Source organism: Engystomops pustulosus, chromosome 6 (genome assembly GCF_040894005.1).
Source record: "Engystomops pustulosus chromosome 6, aEngPut4.maternal, whole genome shotgun sequence".
In the NCBI taxonomy this organism is placed as follows: Eukaryota; Metazoa; Chordata; class Amphibia; order Anura; family Leptodactylidae; genus Engystomops; species Engystomops pustulosus.
In genome coordinates, this window is record NC_092416.1 from 22043069 (window position 1) to 22060834 (window position 17766).

Below are 17766 nucleotides of genomic sequence, written 5' to 3' on the forward strand. Positions count from 1 at the left end.
AAGGTGCACCTGCAACTGCCTTTCCCCTGGGACTGACCACACACTGCTAGCAGGGATCCAGGAATTGTGAAAAATAGTTTTATAAAGTAGTGGCGGTATTCAGAATGCTGACAAAGGCATTTTTAAAATCAGTATAGCAGAGGCTACTGGAACCTGCCCCCAGCTAAAAAGACATTCCTGGTGACAGGTTCACTGTAATCAATGTATGTGCCCGCTCCCCATTCCTGTTCAGGCTAACGATCCAAGGTATTGATGATTGCAGTCAATTGCTCATTTCTCACAGTGGAAGTAGTAGCCGTGGTAGTAACAGCTTAGACCCTGTTTATTCATATCCAGTGTAAGAGAGACACAGATGATAAAGAATATGACATGAGATGGAGATGAAAGAGAAATGGGGAGCAGAGAGTCAGGTGCGAAAGAGAAATTGAGACAGAGGGGGACATGTATTTTGTATCTATTTTGACCAGTTTTTTTCTTCTCTTATTTGCAGTTTTTTTTAATTTTCTGGGACTTTTTTGGTGCATTTTTGGGATTATGCCAAGGTCTTCAGAAATTAGCCGGCGGCTGTGTCTGTTGCATTGTTCCTAAATAAAGGAGAAGCAGAGACAATACAAAACAGCGCTCATAAGGTGATATTGTCCAGTTTCAGATGTGTAATGTGGTTGGTAAATGCTCACCTGGTGGAGTTGTGCTCAGCATAAGGCACAACTCTAGTTTAGGAGTGGAGGATAATGGTCGGAGGTGCAGCCGATGTCTTTGTGTTCTCCATACTCGGGGTGCTGTACCGGTTGGAGTCCGGCAATAGGTTCATGGGGGGTCATAGACGAGAGGCGCACAGCGAGACTGGTAATTCTTCAAAGGTTTTATTAGTATTAATAAGGACCTCACAGGTAGTCACAACGCGTTTCAGGGATCCCCTTTTTTAAGTGAAATTATAATTGTGTTTGTCAGTAAATAACAGAAGACATGTGTGTAAAAATAAGGCGAGGCGCAGGGGATAAGGCTGGTTGATAAATAGACGAGTGTATAATTTAATTAATGAGTGTATAAATGAATGAATTGAATGAACACATGTGTGTGTATGAGTTTACCTACATACATACTGTTTACAAATACATACATAAACAAACAAAAAACTAATAAATAAATGATTAATTACTAAAAGGATAATTAACTAATGAAATGAATCAATGGGGCACATTTACTTACCCGGCCCATTCGCGATCCAGCGGCGCGTTCTCTGCACAGGATTCGGGTCCGGCTGGGATTTAAGATGGTAGTTCCTCCGCCGTCCACCAGGTGGCGCTGCAGCGCCGAAAATAATCTTAACGCCCCGGAATGCACCATCCCATAGAAGGTGAAGGTGAGCGCTCCCCAAGCGACACATTTTCGGTTTTTAAATGCGGCGGTTTTTCCGAATACGTCGGGTTTTCGTTCGGCCACGCCCCCCCCCGATTTCTGTCGCGCGCATGCCGGCCCCGATGCGCCACAATCCGATCGCGTGCGCCAAAAACCCGGGGCAATTCATGTACAAGCGGCGCAAATAGGAAATATTCGGGTAACACGTCGGGAAAACGCGAATCGGGCCCTTAGTAAATGACCCCCATTGCGTCAGATGATGGGGCATATTTACTTACCCGTCCCTGTGCGTTCCCCGAGGTGCGTTGTCCGACGAGAATGCACATCTGTCGCGATTCGCTAAGATCGTGCCCCCGATATCCTGCATGTGTCGCTTCCCCACTCAGGTCCACCTTCTTCTTTCTGGTGCATGTAAGTGCATTGTCTTGTTTTAAACAATTAGAACGTAGATATAAGTTGACTGGGTCCAACATTTTTATTCAGATTAATTTATTTACAAAATTGGCCCAATTAGGACCTCACTGAAACCCATTTGTCAGAACAAGTACACTTGCCTGTGTCTTAAATGTAAATCTTCATTTATTCATTTATAAGTTTTATGTCCTTTACAAGGCACTACAAAAAGGTGTAATACAAATCTACAATCATTAGGACCTCAAATTAAACTGATTATAGAGATGTATTATCTTTTTTAATCTTAGTGGCTTGAATCATGTGTGATGGGAGTTTTACATTTCTTCACACTGTCATCCTTTGACTCATTGTTCCTTACACACAGGATCTGGAGTGACGACATCGTCAATAAATCTGCCCCAAAACAAAATATAATCTGTAAAGTAAGAAAGTGCTTCGCTGAAAACGTCTGTTGATTCCCACCACCCAAGAAAAAGATTTGCACAGCTGGGTGCACAGATAGTGCCCATGGCGGTGCCCTTCACCTGATGGTAAAAGGCACCGCCAAACAGAAAGTAATTGTGTTTGAGAAGAAAATCGAGTAAAATTAAAGTGAACTGATTGTGAGCTTTGAATTGTGTTCCCTTTGTGTCTAGCTTTTTACTGCAAAAAGGCCCAGTTGTAACCCAAACGTCATTGATGATGTGCCAAACAGAGGTCTTATCTTCTAGCGCGTTACAGGTTTCCCGCACACTTAGCCCCAGCACCCCTGAGGACGCCACATGTCGGGGGGCTGTAGTGTTTCATGTTTTATTTAGCGATCATAGGACCTACTGAATATCTAACATAGTTAGAAATTACGAGTGGCATAATTTGCAAATGAATGTGGATGTGAGTCTTCAGCAAAAACATTTGTGAATGAGACTGAAATTATTCCTGAAAAAATACAGCGGAGCTGGCAAGTGAGAGCGCTTACACCCCAACTATTTACGGAAGGATAGTGTAACTTAAACAACATCATTGAGAGAGTGTTACATTGTATGACACTAATAGATACAGTATCGATGTGTGCTGACTCAAGGGTGACACCTAGTGTCCAAAAATAAAAGCTATCCACACGTGAATAGTAAATATCTTCCGCTGGAGATCCTGTGTGTAAGGAACAATGGGGCAGATTTACTTACCCAGTCCATTCGCGATCCAGCGGCATGTTCTCCGACACTGATTCGGGTCTTCCGGCGATTCACTATGGCCCGATGTCCACCAGGTGTCGCTGCTGAGCTGAAGTCCGTCAGAGTTCACTGCAGCTCGCCATCCATTGCTGGGTGCAGGTAAGTGACACATTTTTTTAAAAAAATACGGCCGTTTTTCCGAATCCGTCGGGTTTTCCAACGGCCACGACCCCCCATTTCCATCACATGCATGCCGGCGCCGATGCGCCACAATCTGATCGCGTGCGCCAAAAACCCGGGGCAATTTGTTGCAAATCAGTAATTTACTGGCAACCCGACGAAAAAAGCGATTCGGGCCCAAGGTAAATGACCCCCAATAAATCAAAGGATGACAGTGTGAAGAAATTTAAATCTCCCATCACACATCATTCCAGCCACTAAGATAATACATCTCTATAATCAGTTTAATTTGAGGTCCTAGTGATTGTAGATTTTTATTACACCTTTTTGTAGTGCCTTATAAAAGATAAAAAAAACTTTTAAATGAATAAATAAAGATTTACCTTTTAGACACAGGCTAGTGTGCTTGTTCTGACAAATGGGTTTCAGTGAGGTCCTAATTGGGCCTTTTTTGTAAATAAATTAATCTGCATTGTCTTGTGACACAATTTAAATGTTAAATCCTGCGCTCAGTCCGAATCAGTGGGATCGTCCGGCGGTCCACCCCCCACCCTGACAATAGTGCGGCCCGCAGACCATTAGTAAATGAGCTCTGATGTGTATGAAATTAAGAATATTTAACCCCATCCCGTACCAGAAGCAGAGCCCGTGCGATCGCTGCGGGATCTTGTCAACATGCGGTAGCCGGGATCCAACAGTAACAGTCGGGATCGCGACTATCGCGATCCCTCCTGTACAACCCTATAGACGGGTCCTAGTGACTGCGCCATCTAGGGTGCATTGGTGTGGCGATTGGCACCCTCTATGCAGGGCACGGAGGTACCGATCATTGCCATGGCAACCTTGAGGTCCGATAAGGACCCCAGAGCTGCCTTCAGTAACAGCCTGTTAGGATTGTGCACTCATCTAACAGTGCAGCTGTCAGCCTATGCAGAATGCATAGGCTGACTGTAATATGCTGCATTACATTAGTATTGCAGCATATTACAATGAACAAGTGATCAAATGTCCCACCCTGGGACCAAATAAAACAGTAAAAAAAAGTGCAATTAAAAAAAATATTAAAAAAGAACAAAATTCCCATGCAATAATCAAATAAAAAATAAAAAGTGAAAATCACCCAAAAAACTCAACATATAGAGTATCACAACGCCCGTGACAACCCACACAATAAATAAAATTGTCACTGAACCCTTACAAAGAACGCTGTAAAAAAAACCCACAAAAAACTATGAAAAATATGAAATTTTTACATCTGATCTCATAAAAAGCGCATAAAAAGTGATCAAAAAGTTACATTTTCCCCAACATGATAGAAAGGGGAAAAAAAAAGCTCTAAAACAGATCTGGAAACAAAAAAAATATAAATGTTCTGCCCATTGTCACAAGGCACTGCAAAAAATAAGCAAATGTCTCACAAAATGGGGCAGATTTACTTACCCGGTCCATTCGCGTTCCAGCGGCGCGCTCTCTGCAGTGGATTCGGGTCTTCCGGCGAATCACTAAGGCAGTTCCTCCGACGTCCACCAGGAGTCAGTGCTACGCTGAAGTCCCCCGAGGTCCGCCGGAGTGCAGGATCCTATTCCTGGTGAAGGTAAGCGCGTGTCCAGCGACACTTTTTTTTTTTTAATGCGGCGGTTTCTCCGCGTACATGCCGAAGTGCCACAATCCGATTGCGTGCGCCAAAATCCTGGGGCAATTCAGGGAAAATCGGCGCAAATCGGAAATATTCGGGTAACACGTCGTAAAAATGCGATTCGGGCCCTTAGTAAATGACCCCCATCGAGTTCTATATTCTGCAAAACAAGTGAACCATAAAAAATTCATATAAATGGGGCATTGCTGTAATCGTGATGACCCTAAGAACAAAGATAACACAGTACAGTGAACGTCTGGGGAAAAAAATGATAAAAACCATAAACAAGAATTAATGATTTTCTTTAACTTACATTTGTAAAAGCTGCAGAAAAGTGACAAATGTCCGATTTGAAAAAATGGGCCAAGTCAGAAGGATACTAATAGAAAGGAGAGCACTAAAGACATTCAATAGACTGTTGCAGGGAACCTGTCTAATCATGTCAGGGGTGGATACAGGGGCGGATTAAGACCACCATGGGCCCTGGGCTGTATGACTATCATAGCCACTACAAGTCTGGAATCACTTCCTACATATGGGACTAGAATCAGCTTTTTGGGGCACGGAGGATGTGTCCCTTCTCCCTGCTTTCGAACTGCACTGTCAGGACCTTTGGGGGACCTTCAAGGTCCTGAAATGTCTCTTGTGTACATGTGTATTGAGAACAGGAACAGATATATGAGGATTTCATGGGCGAAGTTTCTTCTCAGTATGAAATTTGGTGAGTAGTTTGGTTGGTTATGGGCCCCCCTAGAAGACTTGGGCCCTAGGCTACCACCCAAACAGCCTATATATATTAATCCACTACTGTATAGAGTCTCTAGAACCACTAGTTCTACAATGTTGATCCAGTGTTTCAGGGGCAAATGTGCAAAGGTGTCTCATATTGGAAGAAAAAATAATTATTTGCAACACACAATACATCAGTACATTTACCTGACAATAGTATCTGTCCACCGGCATCTGTGCTAGAAAATAAGGAATTATCATTCAGCCCGTTATACAGTGTACAATAAAGGATAATTCATACTAAGACTATTAGTTATTATATGACATCTCTGAGTTAGAATAGATTGCAACATTATATCCTGGTGACGGAATAGAAACATAGGCAAGTTTTATACTGAATATGTAGCATTTTTCTTCTCAATTTTATTATATTTTGTATACACTTACCATATAACGATGCACCCAAAATACATAAGTACAAGATGGGGAGGCCGCACATTTCTGAAAATAAATCAAAAATACATATTTTGTAGTTACAGATGAGAAGCCGCAGTGATGAGTACATGTGCTTTCATTTCATGACCTCTCCCGACACTTTAGAAGTAGTATGTCATTATCCTGCACCCCAAGATTATGCGTCTTATTGAAATGTTACCCCAATTGTCAGTGTCCCCTAATTGTTGCATCGTGGGGTTGCAGTATGGCTCTGTACTAAAGGAAATCTACAATCACAAATCTACTTACCAAAGAAGATCCAGAGGCAGATTCCCCACCGCAGCGTGATCCAGAACGTGTATTTTATATACAGTAGTTGGGTATGATCTTTATCCCCAAAAGCTATCCTTAAAGAGAACCCGTCATGCAAAATAACCCCCCTAATCTAAATATATTTTCATATTCTGCCATTAGAGAGCATTGCCTCTATCCCTTCATTGTCCCTCTACATGCCTGTAAACCTAAGCAATGAGGTCCTAAAGCTGTATGCAAATGACCTGTGAAATGTCCAATGAAGCATTAGCATATTCAAGCTGTCCACTCTATTCATGAGTGGGAGGCACAGCCACACCCCCAGTGCTTGACTGACAGCCTGTATAATGATGTGAGGCTGTATAATGATGTGCTTCCTGGTGCTGGTGGCCACGCCCCCTGCAGCCTGTGTGTGCATGTGTGTGTGTATAGGAGAGATACAGCAGCTCCAGGCAGCCATGTTACAGCAGAACATGTTATAACAGAACATGTCTCTGTGTATTAGGAGGATGCAGCATGTCAGCAGATGCAGCACAGACACCAGCAATGCTTTACTATACATTACACACAGACATGATCAGGGGGAGGAGAGGGGAGGGGTAACAGGGGTGACATCACTGCCTCTGACCATGTGACCAGCCTCATTTACATGATAAAGAATAGATGATCTTACAATGAATAATGTATGAAATAACTAGATAAAGGCTGGGATGGGATCCTTGTGAGCTGCTCCAACAGGTAGAGGTGACAGGACAAGTGACACAGACCTGATGACAGGTGTCCTTTAATATACAGACGGCCCCCTAGTTAAGGACACTCGACTTACAGACGGACCCCCCCTGCCCACTGTGACCTCTGGTGAAGCTCTCTGGATGTTACTATAGTCCCAGGCTGCAATGATCAGCTGTAAGGTGTCTGTAATGAAGCTTTATGGATGATCCTTGGTCCAATTACAGCAAAACATTTTGAAACTCCGAAAAATTGGTTTTGTTTGGAACTGCAATTTTAAAATATACAGTTTCAACTTACATACAAATTCAACTTAAGAACAAACCTACAGAACCTATCTTGTACGTAACCTGGGGACTGCCTGCATTGGCTAATTTGCTGAAGGGGCTGCAGAGTCTTCATGGTATCCGTCTATGCAGAGCACATGCACACAACTTCCCTGAAGACGCTAAACACTGCGCATGCACAGGGCTGTGGCTCCAGTTTTAGAAATATTAAAGACATGCAAGGGGGCAACTGGAGGCATTAAAATAGCCCTAGACTCCAGAAATAGAAGAGGCTACGGTGATGCCCTTAATAGCCTTGCAGGAAATTAGCATATTAAAAAAAACCTTTTCGGACAAAGAAAGCCAGACCTAACTATATGAAACACACGTTTGGGATCAAGATACCCTGGGAAATCTGCCTCTGGATCTGTAAATAAGTACAGATCCTCTATGATATGTAGATTGTAATGATAAACCAGGACACTTACACATAGATCCAGGCACCGTGACAGAGGTAAACTTCTTAAATTTGTTACCCACGGCCTCCTTCCTTCTAAAATCAACTTTGAAATTCATGCTAATTATCTAGAAGGGCCTTACCAGAGCCTCTTCTATGCAGGAACTTCATGTGCTGCTACACTTTGCAGGAATACCTCCTACCCTCCCACTGTGTGAGATTGCATCAGTCAGAGGAAGGAGGGAAGTGCTGAGGGAGAAGGAGGGAGGGGAGCTGCAGCAACAAGGGGCTGTGATAACGCCCACAGAGCCTTTCTGGCTCATTAGCATCATTTTAAAAGTTGATTTTAGAAGGAAGGAGGTCATGGAAAACAAATATAAGAAGATACCACAGTCCCGGTGCCTGGATCTGTGAGTATGTATTCCCAATTTATCAGGATGGATTTTGATGGTAGATTTCCGTTAAAGATTTATTGAAACTTGATTATTTTAGTCTTCTGCATATTGTACAAGAAAGTCTTGCAAGAAGCCCTTGATGTTCACTATAGTCCACTTTTCTACCTTACTTGTATGTAGGACATTTCTGTTAAACTCTTGGGGGGGAGATTTATCAGAAGTGCCTGAGAGCTGAACTCTTCGAGTTACCCATAGCAACCAATCAGAGCTCAGCTTTCATTTTCCAATAGCCTTCTATAGAAGTAAAGCTGAGCTCTGATTGGTTGCCAGTTTTACCTCAGAGACTTCTGATAAGTCTCTCCCTTGGTTTTTTATGGCAAAAACTCTCCAGAGGTAAAGAAAATACTTGTATTCTACTCGGTCTTAAAAAATATGGTAATTAAAGCACTCACTGCAAATACAATGGTTTTCCTTATAACGGTATCTGCACAAGTTGCAGATTATGCACATATTTTGTTGTAAAAAACCTGAGGCGTGAGGCCCCTTTCACACAAGCATTTTTCATGTGCATCTTCTGATTACAATTTTGAGACGGGGTATCACAGGGGTATAGCTAAGAGAGGCAGGGCCCCTCTCTGAATGTGGCCTCTCCCCTCAGAAAAAACTATACAGACATACAGCATATACACACATACATTATATACACATCACGCATACACACACTGTGGGCCCCATAGCAGCTGCTACTACTGTAGTTACGCCCTGGATGTGCAGGACTTGCATTGCTTTTAAACTGTATTCTAACTGCATTCTAGTGAAGTCTGGAGTATCAAACCTGAAGTCTGGAGTATCAAACCTGAAAACTTTGGTACGGAAGAACTTGGCGGTCTGGGTTTTCTCAATCCAAGTGGTAAGGCACCATCCTCCAAGTCCACCCATCCACAGCAGAGGTCAGGATTAAAAAGAAAAGGATTGACATAGATGAAACTGTAACCTATGCAGTACATGCAGCGTCTAATGAATGAGGAAACTGCAACATGAATGTATCTAATAACAGTCTCATTAAACTACTCACTGGTTGCTCTTCGACACAGGACCGTGACCGCTGAGGGTTGTGTTAGAAGGATCCTTGTTCCTCATTAGTAAAGCTAATTTATGCATTAAAAAAAAATCCTTTCCAATGAACCGCCCTAGAAAATTGTGTAAGAGGAGACTGGCAGGGGGCCAAGGTAGGGATTAGAGATTTATAACAAGTAACTAATTCACATTGTTCTGTGGTATCGTTATAGGATTACATGTCCTTGAGATCCCAGTTTTGACCCCCAAGGTGAAAGTATGTAGAGAGTAGATGTCACTGGTGAAGATTGCAGTGACTTGAGTTTTCAAGTGTTGTGTCTGATTTAGCTTTTAACCCTTACAGGACACAGCCCTCTTTCGTTTCTGTGTTTCTGTTTTTTACTCCCCTCATTCAAAAAGCGATAACTTTTTTAATTTTTCTGTTTACAGACATGTGTTAGGGCTTGTTATCTGCGGGACAAATTGTACTTTCTAGTGGCGCCATTTAATATTCCATGCTGTGTCCTGGAAAGCGGTGAAATTGACTAAAAAAAACACATTTGTGGCATTTTCTTGTGGCTCTGTTTTTATGGCTTTCATTCAATGCTCCATATGACCCAATTTATATAGGTTTTAGCAGATTAAAAAAAAATGTCTATAGCACTTTAGTCACTTTTTTGATGCACCTTATTACATTTATTAATGACTGTGATGTATATTTGTACATTGGCCATGACTATTTGTACTTTGCTGTACTGTTTTATGTATGTATCAATATTACAAGCGCTTTGTATATACTTCTCTGCACTTTATATGGTTAATATGGGCGGTCCGTTTGAGGTCATGTGACTTCTCTTTTCGTATAAATATCTTCCCTATTTGTTGTACACATTACTTGAGAAAGGTTCATACTGAGCCGAAACGTTGTCACTTTTCACTGTGGAATAAAGACACCACCTTACATCTACCTGCGTTGGAGCGCTAATTCTTTCCTTGTATATATTTTGGAGGACCTGTTGCCTGGCCCTGGTATCTTGCACCCGTCCCTTTTCTTTTGTAATTGTGGTGCTGAGAACTATAGGGGGCTGGCTATATAGTACTGTGGGCTTGCTGGCTATATACTACTGGGGGCTTGCTGGCTATATACTACTGTGGGCTTGCTGGCTATATACTACTGGGGGCTTGCAGGCTATATACTACTGGGTGCTTGCTGGCTATATACTACTGGGGGCTTGCAGGCTATATACTACTGGGGGCTTGCTGGCTATATACTACTGGGGGCTTGCTGGCTATATACTACTGTGGGCTTGCTGGCTATATACTACTGGGGGCTTGCAGGCTATATACTACTGGGGGCTTGCTGGCTATATGCTACTGGGGGCTTGCTGGCTATATACTACTGGGTGCTTGCTGGCTATATACTACTGGGGGCTTGCTGGCTATATACTTTGGGGGGTCTGTGACAAATGCATTTCCCAACCTCGTCTTATAATTGAGTGAATATATTTTCCCAGTTTTTGGTGGTAAAATTAGGGGTCTCGGCTTATACTCGGGTCGGCTTATACTTGAGTATATACGGTAGATAAATAGATAGATATGGATAATTTTTTTTTTTGTTAACCCATTCTATGTTATAGCTAAGAGCAGTTATTTACGATACCGGCCAATGTCGGGATGTACAACTATTTCTTTATAAAGGATCAGAGTGAATACAATTATGTGACATATAGATAAATAGAGATGCTGCTGAATGAACTAGTCATCAGCCGCCATCTTGTATACAGAGCTCAAGGTGAATAGGACTTATAGGTGTGTAGACTCTATATTGTTATCTAGTGCTTGCAGGCAGGGCCGGTTCTAGACAAAGTGGGCAAAACTAAAAGTGGGGCCCCAAAATAAAACTATTTTATGACCAGTCACAGTCAGTAAGAGGCTACCTTTAGTATAGTAAAAAAAACTGTAATATGTGAGAATTTTATAGGAGTTAGTTGGGCAGCACGGTGGCTCAGTGGTTAGCACTACAGCCTTGCAGAGCTGTGGACATGGGTTCAAGTCCCAGGTCAACATCTGCAAAGAGTTGGTATTTTCTCTCTGTGTTTGAGTGGGTTTTCTCTGGGTCGTCCGGTTTCCACCCACACTCCAAAAAATACTGGTCGGTTGATTAGATTGTGAGCCCCATTGGGGACAGGGACTGATTTGGCAAACTCTGTGCAGCGCTGCAGAATCTGTGTGCGCTAAATAAATAAATTGATTACTATTTATTATTATTATGATAGAAGATTCAAGAAAATGCAACCCAGTATTGGATAAAGTCTCAAATCCCTCGACCTTCCATGCCTTGGAGGTCCTTCTCAATGTTTATTCAATTTCTTTCAAAGATGAAGTTCCACACCTGTACATGGCAGAAGATGAGTGCCTGGCCACACTTTGGCTGCAGCATTCACATGGTAGTATGATGTGTCATCGCTCATCCAAAACTAAAAAAATCCTGAAAAGCCAGAACCTTAAATCTGGGGAGGAAGGAGATAAAGGGGCTCAAGGTGTTGCACAGGTATTTAAGAAGTGTGTGCACTGGGATTGTGGCTAATGTAACTGTTTAGAATTCTGGTCCCTCACATCCCTTCACTTCATCTTTGTCTCTTTCGTTTCTTGGTTAAACCTAATGGATATTTGGTACCGTATATCCTATGCAGTGTCGCCACCTGCTGACGTCATAGCTTGTGTGCTGGCAAAAGCGTGTCTGTGCCAGTCTGGGATCCCAAAGACGTGCTGGGGGTCAGCGCCGGTGAGTACTATGTTTATATTTTTAAGGGGGCTTCCTGCTGGATATTTTATCAATGGGGGCACTTTGCTGGACATTATATTAATCGGGGCACTCTGCTGGACATTATATCAATGGGGGCACTGATGGACATTATAATAACGGGGGCAGTCTGCTGGATATAATATCAATAGGGACACTGCTGGAAATTACATTATTGGGGGCACTGTGCTGGATATTTTATAAATGGGGACACTCTGCTGGACATTACATTATTGGGGGCACTGTGCTGGATATTTTATAAATGGGGACACTCTGCTGGACATTACATTATTGGGGGCACTGTGCTGGATATTTTATAAATGGGGACACTCTGCTGGACATTACATTATTGGGGGCACTGTGCTGGATATTTTATAAATGTGGACACTCTGCTGGACATTACTTTATTGGGGACACTCTGCTGGACATTTTATAAATGTGGACACTCTGCTGGACATTACTTTATTGGGGACACTCTGCTGGACATTACATTATTGGGGGCACTGTGCTGGATATTTTATCAATGTGGCCACTCTGCTTGGCATTATATTAATAGGAGCACTCTTAATATATTAATAGGAGGACATTTATATATTAGTGGGGGCACTTTGCTGGACATTGTATTAATGGGGGTGCTCTGGTGGACATTTTATTAGTTGAAGGGGCTGCTTTGGAAATTTCATTCATGAAGGGAGACCACTGGACATTTTATTGTTGAGTGGAGACTACTGGATATTTTATCAGAGAGTAGCGGCTGCATTTCCCACCCTCGGCTTATACTCGAGTCAATATGTTTTCCCATATTTTTGTGGTAAAATTAGGTGCCTCGGGTTATACTCAGGTCGACTTATACTCAAGTATATGCGGTGAGTGTTTTTCATACTACCTACCCTCTGGATCACAATATGTGTTCCATAATTGAAGTACAATAGACTTATATATCAACACTGGGATTTGGTATACTGAGGAATTACTTTATGCTGTGTGAGGAAATGATTGGGGGGCTGTTTGAGGACATTATCGGGGGCTGTGTGGGTACATTACTGGGGGAGGCTATGTGAGGACATTACTGGGGGGCTGTGTGAGTACATTACTGGAAGGATGTGTGGGGGACATTAGGGGGGCTGTTTAAGGGACATTTGGGGGGCTATGTTGGGGACATTACTGGGGAGCTGTGTGGGGGGTCATTACTGGGGAGCTGTGTGGGAACATTTATGGAGGGTTGGGTGTGGGATATTACTAGGGAGCTGTGTGAGCACATTACTGGGGGCTGTGTGGGGGACATAACTGGGGGGCTGTGTGAGCACATTAGTGGGGGGCTATGTGGAGGACGTTACTGGGGGACTGTGTGAGCACATTAATGGGGCTGTGTGGGGGACATAACTGGGGGGCTGTGTGAGCACATTAGTGGGGGGCTATGTGGGGGACGTTACTGGGGGGCTGTGTGAGCACATTAATGGGGGCTGTGTGGGGGACATTACTGGGGGGCTGTGTGGGAACATTTATGGAGGGTTGTGTGTGGGATATTACTAGGGAGCTGTGTGAGCACATTACTGGGGGCTGTGTGAGGGGCATAACTGGGGGGCTGTATGAGCACATTACTTGGGGGCTGTGTGGGGGAATTACTGGGGGGCTGCGTGAGCACATTAATGGGGGCTGTGTGGGGGACATTACTGGGGCGATGTGTGGGAGACATTAGTGTGGGGGATGTGTGGGAACAATACTGGGGTTTACTGTGTTGTGCACAATACTGGGGGTAACTGTGTGGGGGACTTTACTGGGGGTATCTGTGTGGTTCACATTTATTGGGGCGCGTTCACACGTGGTGCCTTGGTTTGATCTTACATGCATTTCCAATGTAATGCATGTGATTGGTAACAACCACCTAGTGTCTTCTATAGACAAAAAATGCAAAACAAAAGTGTGAATGAAACGTTAGGGTAATCCTTATAGTAATGCCTTAGGGTAATGTTCAGTTTTTCTGATGTAGTTTTTGATGTCCAAACCAGGAGTGGAGTGAAAAAAGGAGGTGGGGTTGGAGGAGCACCTCTCAGTGGTAGGTGCTCACCCATTATGATCCACACCTGCTTTTGGCTTTGAAAACTGCAACTGAAAATCTGAACATGTGAACACACCCTCACAGTGTTTTGGGGAGAGGTAACACTGTCAGGGTGTGGTCACATGTTTTTCAGTTCATGTCATTCACCTGTTAAAATAATAAACTGCACCTAAAACCCCCTTAAAACTGATTACAACGCATCCTCAAAGAACCAAGAACCAAGGGAGGACACGTGGCTGAAGAGGAGACGTGGTGATGCTGGGCCTAATGGAGAAGATGGAGGACACGTCACCTGTAGGCACTGGATGTAACACGTAGGGATTTCTCCTTTGTTTCTGTAGCTGTTTATACCCTCAGTAAAGTTGTTATTGGCACAACCACATGTGAGTGGGTTATGTACTGGAGCGGGTAATACTAAAATACACATACATTGGAGCCCGAGCCCCGGATCTTTTACCACCCTAGAATCGCCACTGCCTACTACACCTTGTGCTTGTGGTAATGGATAGTTAGGTGGTTTGTGTTCGGCAGGGTCTTCACTAGATCAAAAGATCAGAGGCCTAAACCCTAATTGTCCCCAGGTCAGCGGGGGTCAGTTCCTGCTGTTCGGGCAGCTTTACCCCTTTCAGCTGTACCGGTATAGTGTATAGAGAATACTGTAGTGTTTTTTTTTTAGTGTGGGGGCAAAACCAATTTAGGGGATTACTAGTCTGGGGAAATATTGCATTACTGATGTGTGGTAGTGACTTGCTTGGAGGCATCACTCATGTAGGGTCATTACTGGAATAGGAGCATTACTGACGTGGGGGAAGTGTTCAGGGTGGATATTAGTTAGGGGTGGTCACAATCAAGAATCATTAAGTGTAGGTGCATTATTTGTTGTGGGTGTCACAATATGGGACATTATCAGGTGGTGGTTATAGTGAGGAGTTATTAGTGGGAGCCACACTGAAGGGGTATTCAAGGGATATATAGTATATATGTCAAGCAACATCGAGGGGCTATTTTTAGGTTGGTGGCCCATTTAGGGGCCTAAAGGAGTCAATAAGGAACAAGAAAAACCACAATCTGAGAACACAACACCTGCAGTCTCTGGATTTAATAGGTAGGAATCTCTGTGTTTTCTCTAGCTTGATGACGCTACTGAGAATCCCGTACATATGTATGGTGGTCCTAGCCCCGGGTCTTATATTACCCTAGCAGTGTTCCTGATATTTAGGGGAATTCTCAAGTCAGAGTTGCTGCACTGAAGCAACAACCACCTGTCTCTTCAGCATTAAGAGGATGATTGTCCATATTTGAAGAAATTTATTTAGAAGATGCTGAGATGTTTCTACTCCAACATCAGGGGAATCAAAACTAATTTCTCGTCAGAATTCTTATTTGCTAAAATGTGACTCTATAAAAGATTAACCATAAAGCTTCAATAAATGTCAATTCCTGGATTTAGAAGTTTCCCCATGTGCCCTGTGCTTGATCCACACTATACCACAACATCCTGGTCTCCTAACACCAGCCATGGACCACAAATGGAGAAAGCCTGAGGAAAAGAAGATACCATAGCTAATGTGGATACCCCTTACCACTGCTACTGCTGGTGCTGAGGCCTGGTCGCCCAACACCTTGGCATAAACCAGGGGCCTAACTAGAAAACTCTGAATGGGACCTCGCTTCCCCCTTAAAAAATAAACATATTCGTACAGTCACACATGTGAGTTACAATCACACACAGTATATATACACCATATATACATACATGCAGCAATATACAATACACACATACACACAATACCATACACTCACCGGCCACTTTATTAGGTACACCATGCTAGTAACGGGTTGGACCCCCTTTTGCCTTCAGAACTGCCTCAATTCTTCGTGGCATAGATTCAACAAGGTGCTGGAAGCTCCTCAGAGATTTTGGTCCATATTGACATGATGGCATCACACAGTTGCCGCAGATTTGTCGGCTGCACATCCATGATGCGAATCTCCCGTTCTACCACATCCCAAAGATGCTCTATTGGATTGAGATCTGGTGACTGTGGAGGCCATTTGTGTCCAGTGACCTCATTGTCATGTTCAAGAAACCAGTCTGAGATGATTCCAGCTTTATGACATGGCGCATTATCCTGCTGAAAGTAGCCATCAGATGTTACAGGGTACATTGTGCTCATAAAGGGATGGACATGGTCAGCAACAATACTCAGGTAGGCTGTGGCGTTACAACGATGCTCAATTGGTACCAAGGGGCCCAAAGAGTGCCAAGAAAATATTCCCCACACCATGACACCACCAGCCTGAACCGTTGATACAAGGCAGGATGGATCCATGCTTTCATGTTGTTGACGCCAAATTCTGACCCTACCATCCGAATGAGCTTGTGCAAATTTCCTGAATTAGCTTGTAGCCTCAGTTTCCTGTTCTTAGCTGAAAGGAGTGGCACCCGGTGTGGTCTTCTGCTGCTGTAGCCCATCTGCCTCAAAGTTGGACGTACTGTGCATTCAGAGATGCTCTTCTGCCTACCTTGGTTGTGATGGGTGGCGATTTGAGTCACTGTTGCCTTTCTATCAGCTCGAACCAGTCTGCCCATTCTCCTCTGACCTCTGGCACCAACAAGGCATTTCCGCCCACAGAACTACCGCTCACTGGATGTTTTTTCTTTTTCGGACCATTCTCTGTAAACCCTAGAGATGGTTGTGCGTGAAAATCCCAGTAGATCAGCAGTTTCTGAAATACTCAGACCAGCCCTTCTGGCACCAACAACCATGCCACGTTCAAAGGCCCCAAATCACCTTTCTTCCCCATACTGATGCTCGGTTTGAGCTGCAGTAGATTGTCTTGACCATGTCTACATGCCTAAATGCACTGAGTTGCCGCCATGTGATTGGCTGATTGGAAATTAAGTGTTAACGAGCAGTTGGACAGGTGTACCTAATAAAGTGGCCGGTGAGTGTATATTGTAATTAATTTCATTTTAAGTGAGCTGTAATTCCATGAGCAGCCACTGTGCTATATGTGATAGTGTAATGTAACGTGAAGACCATACCCCTAGTGTGTGCACTTCTTATAAAGTCTTATAAAGTAATATCCTGGAAGCTGGGGCCTCCGTAAACTGCGGGCCCCAAAGCAGCCACTATGTCCTGCTGCAGCCATGACACAGACTTTACCCTCCATACATCTGCCCTGACACCTGACTCCGGTGGCCGCCAAGCAATGCACATTGTTTTGTAACAATCAACTTTTATTGTAGATCTATAAGAAAAGTGAACATTATTCATTACAATATTTTTTTTTGGGTGAAATAAAATTTGAATTAATCAAAAAATGTGCCCCCCCCCAACATTCCTTTCTGTGTCATTGATTTGAAAGTAGTCTGCTGGTCTGTTGCTCACAGCAGTAATTGTAGTAGTAGTAGAGGCAGCGTCATACAAGTAGAACCTATGAGAGAGAAAGATTAATAGTCATTTCGAGCTATAAAATATACTACAAAATATGTTTGGTGCCAGCACACCCCAGGGGTCCCTCCTGACTCAGGGTTATTCATCTTTAAAGTAACCGAATTTATCCTAAACAGGATTTTAACCCTCCAAGTCTGAGCATCAGAGTCATGCACCCTACCCAGTGAGCCATTTTGCTGCACCCAATACAAAGGCAGGTTGTAGGTTTGTTCTTAAGTTGAATTTGTATGTAAGTCAGAAGTGTATGTTTAATAATTGTAACCCCAGTCATAAGAACCAGGATTAACACTAAAGCTTCATTGCAGACACCTGTGATAACTGTTA

At 43.4% G+C, this 17766-nt stretch overlaps 1 long non-coding RNA gene across 1 annotated transcript; it reads right to left on the reverse strand.

The window, feature by feature from the left end:
* Positions 1 to 304: 304 nt before the first annotated feature.
* Positions 305 to 9002, reverse strand: LOC140065582 (uncharacterized). The gene is made up of 5 exons (XR_011847962.1): positions 8899 to 9002; positions 5917 to 5970; positions 5677 to 5703; positions 678 to 917; positions 305 to 584 (listed from the first exon to the last, which is right to left on the reverse strand). It is a non-coding gene; the product is annotated as an uncharacterized lncRNA (long non-coding RNA).
* Between the last annotated feature and the right edge of the window lie 8764 nt (positions 9003 to 17766).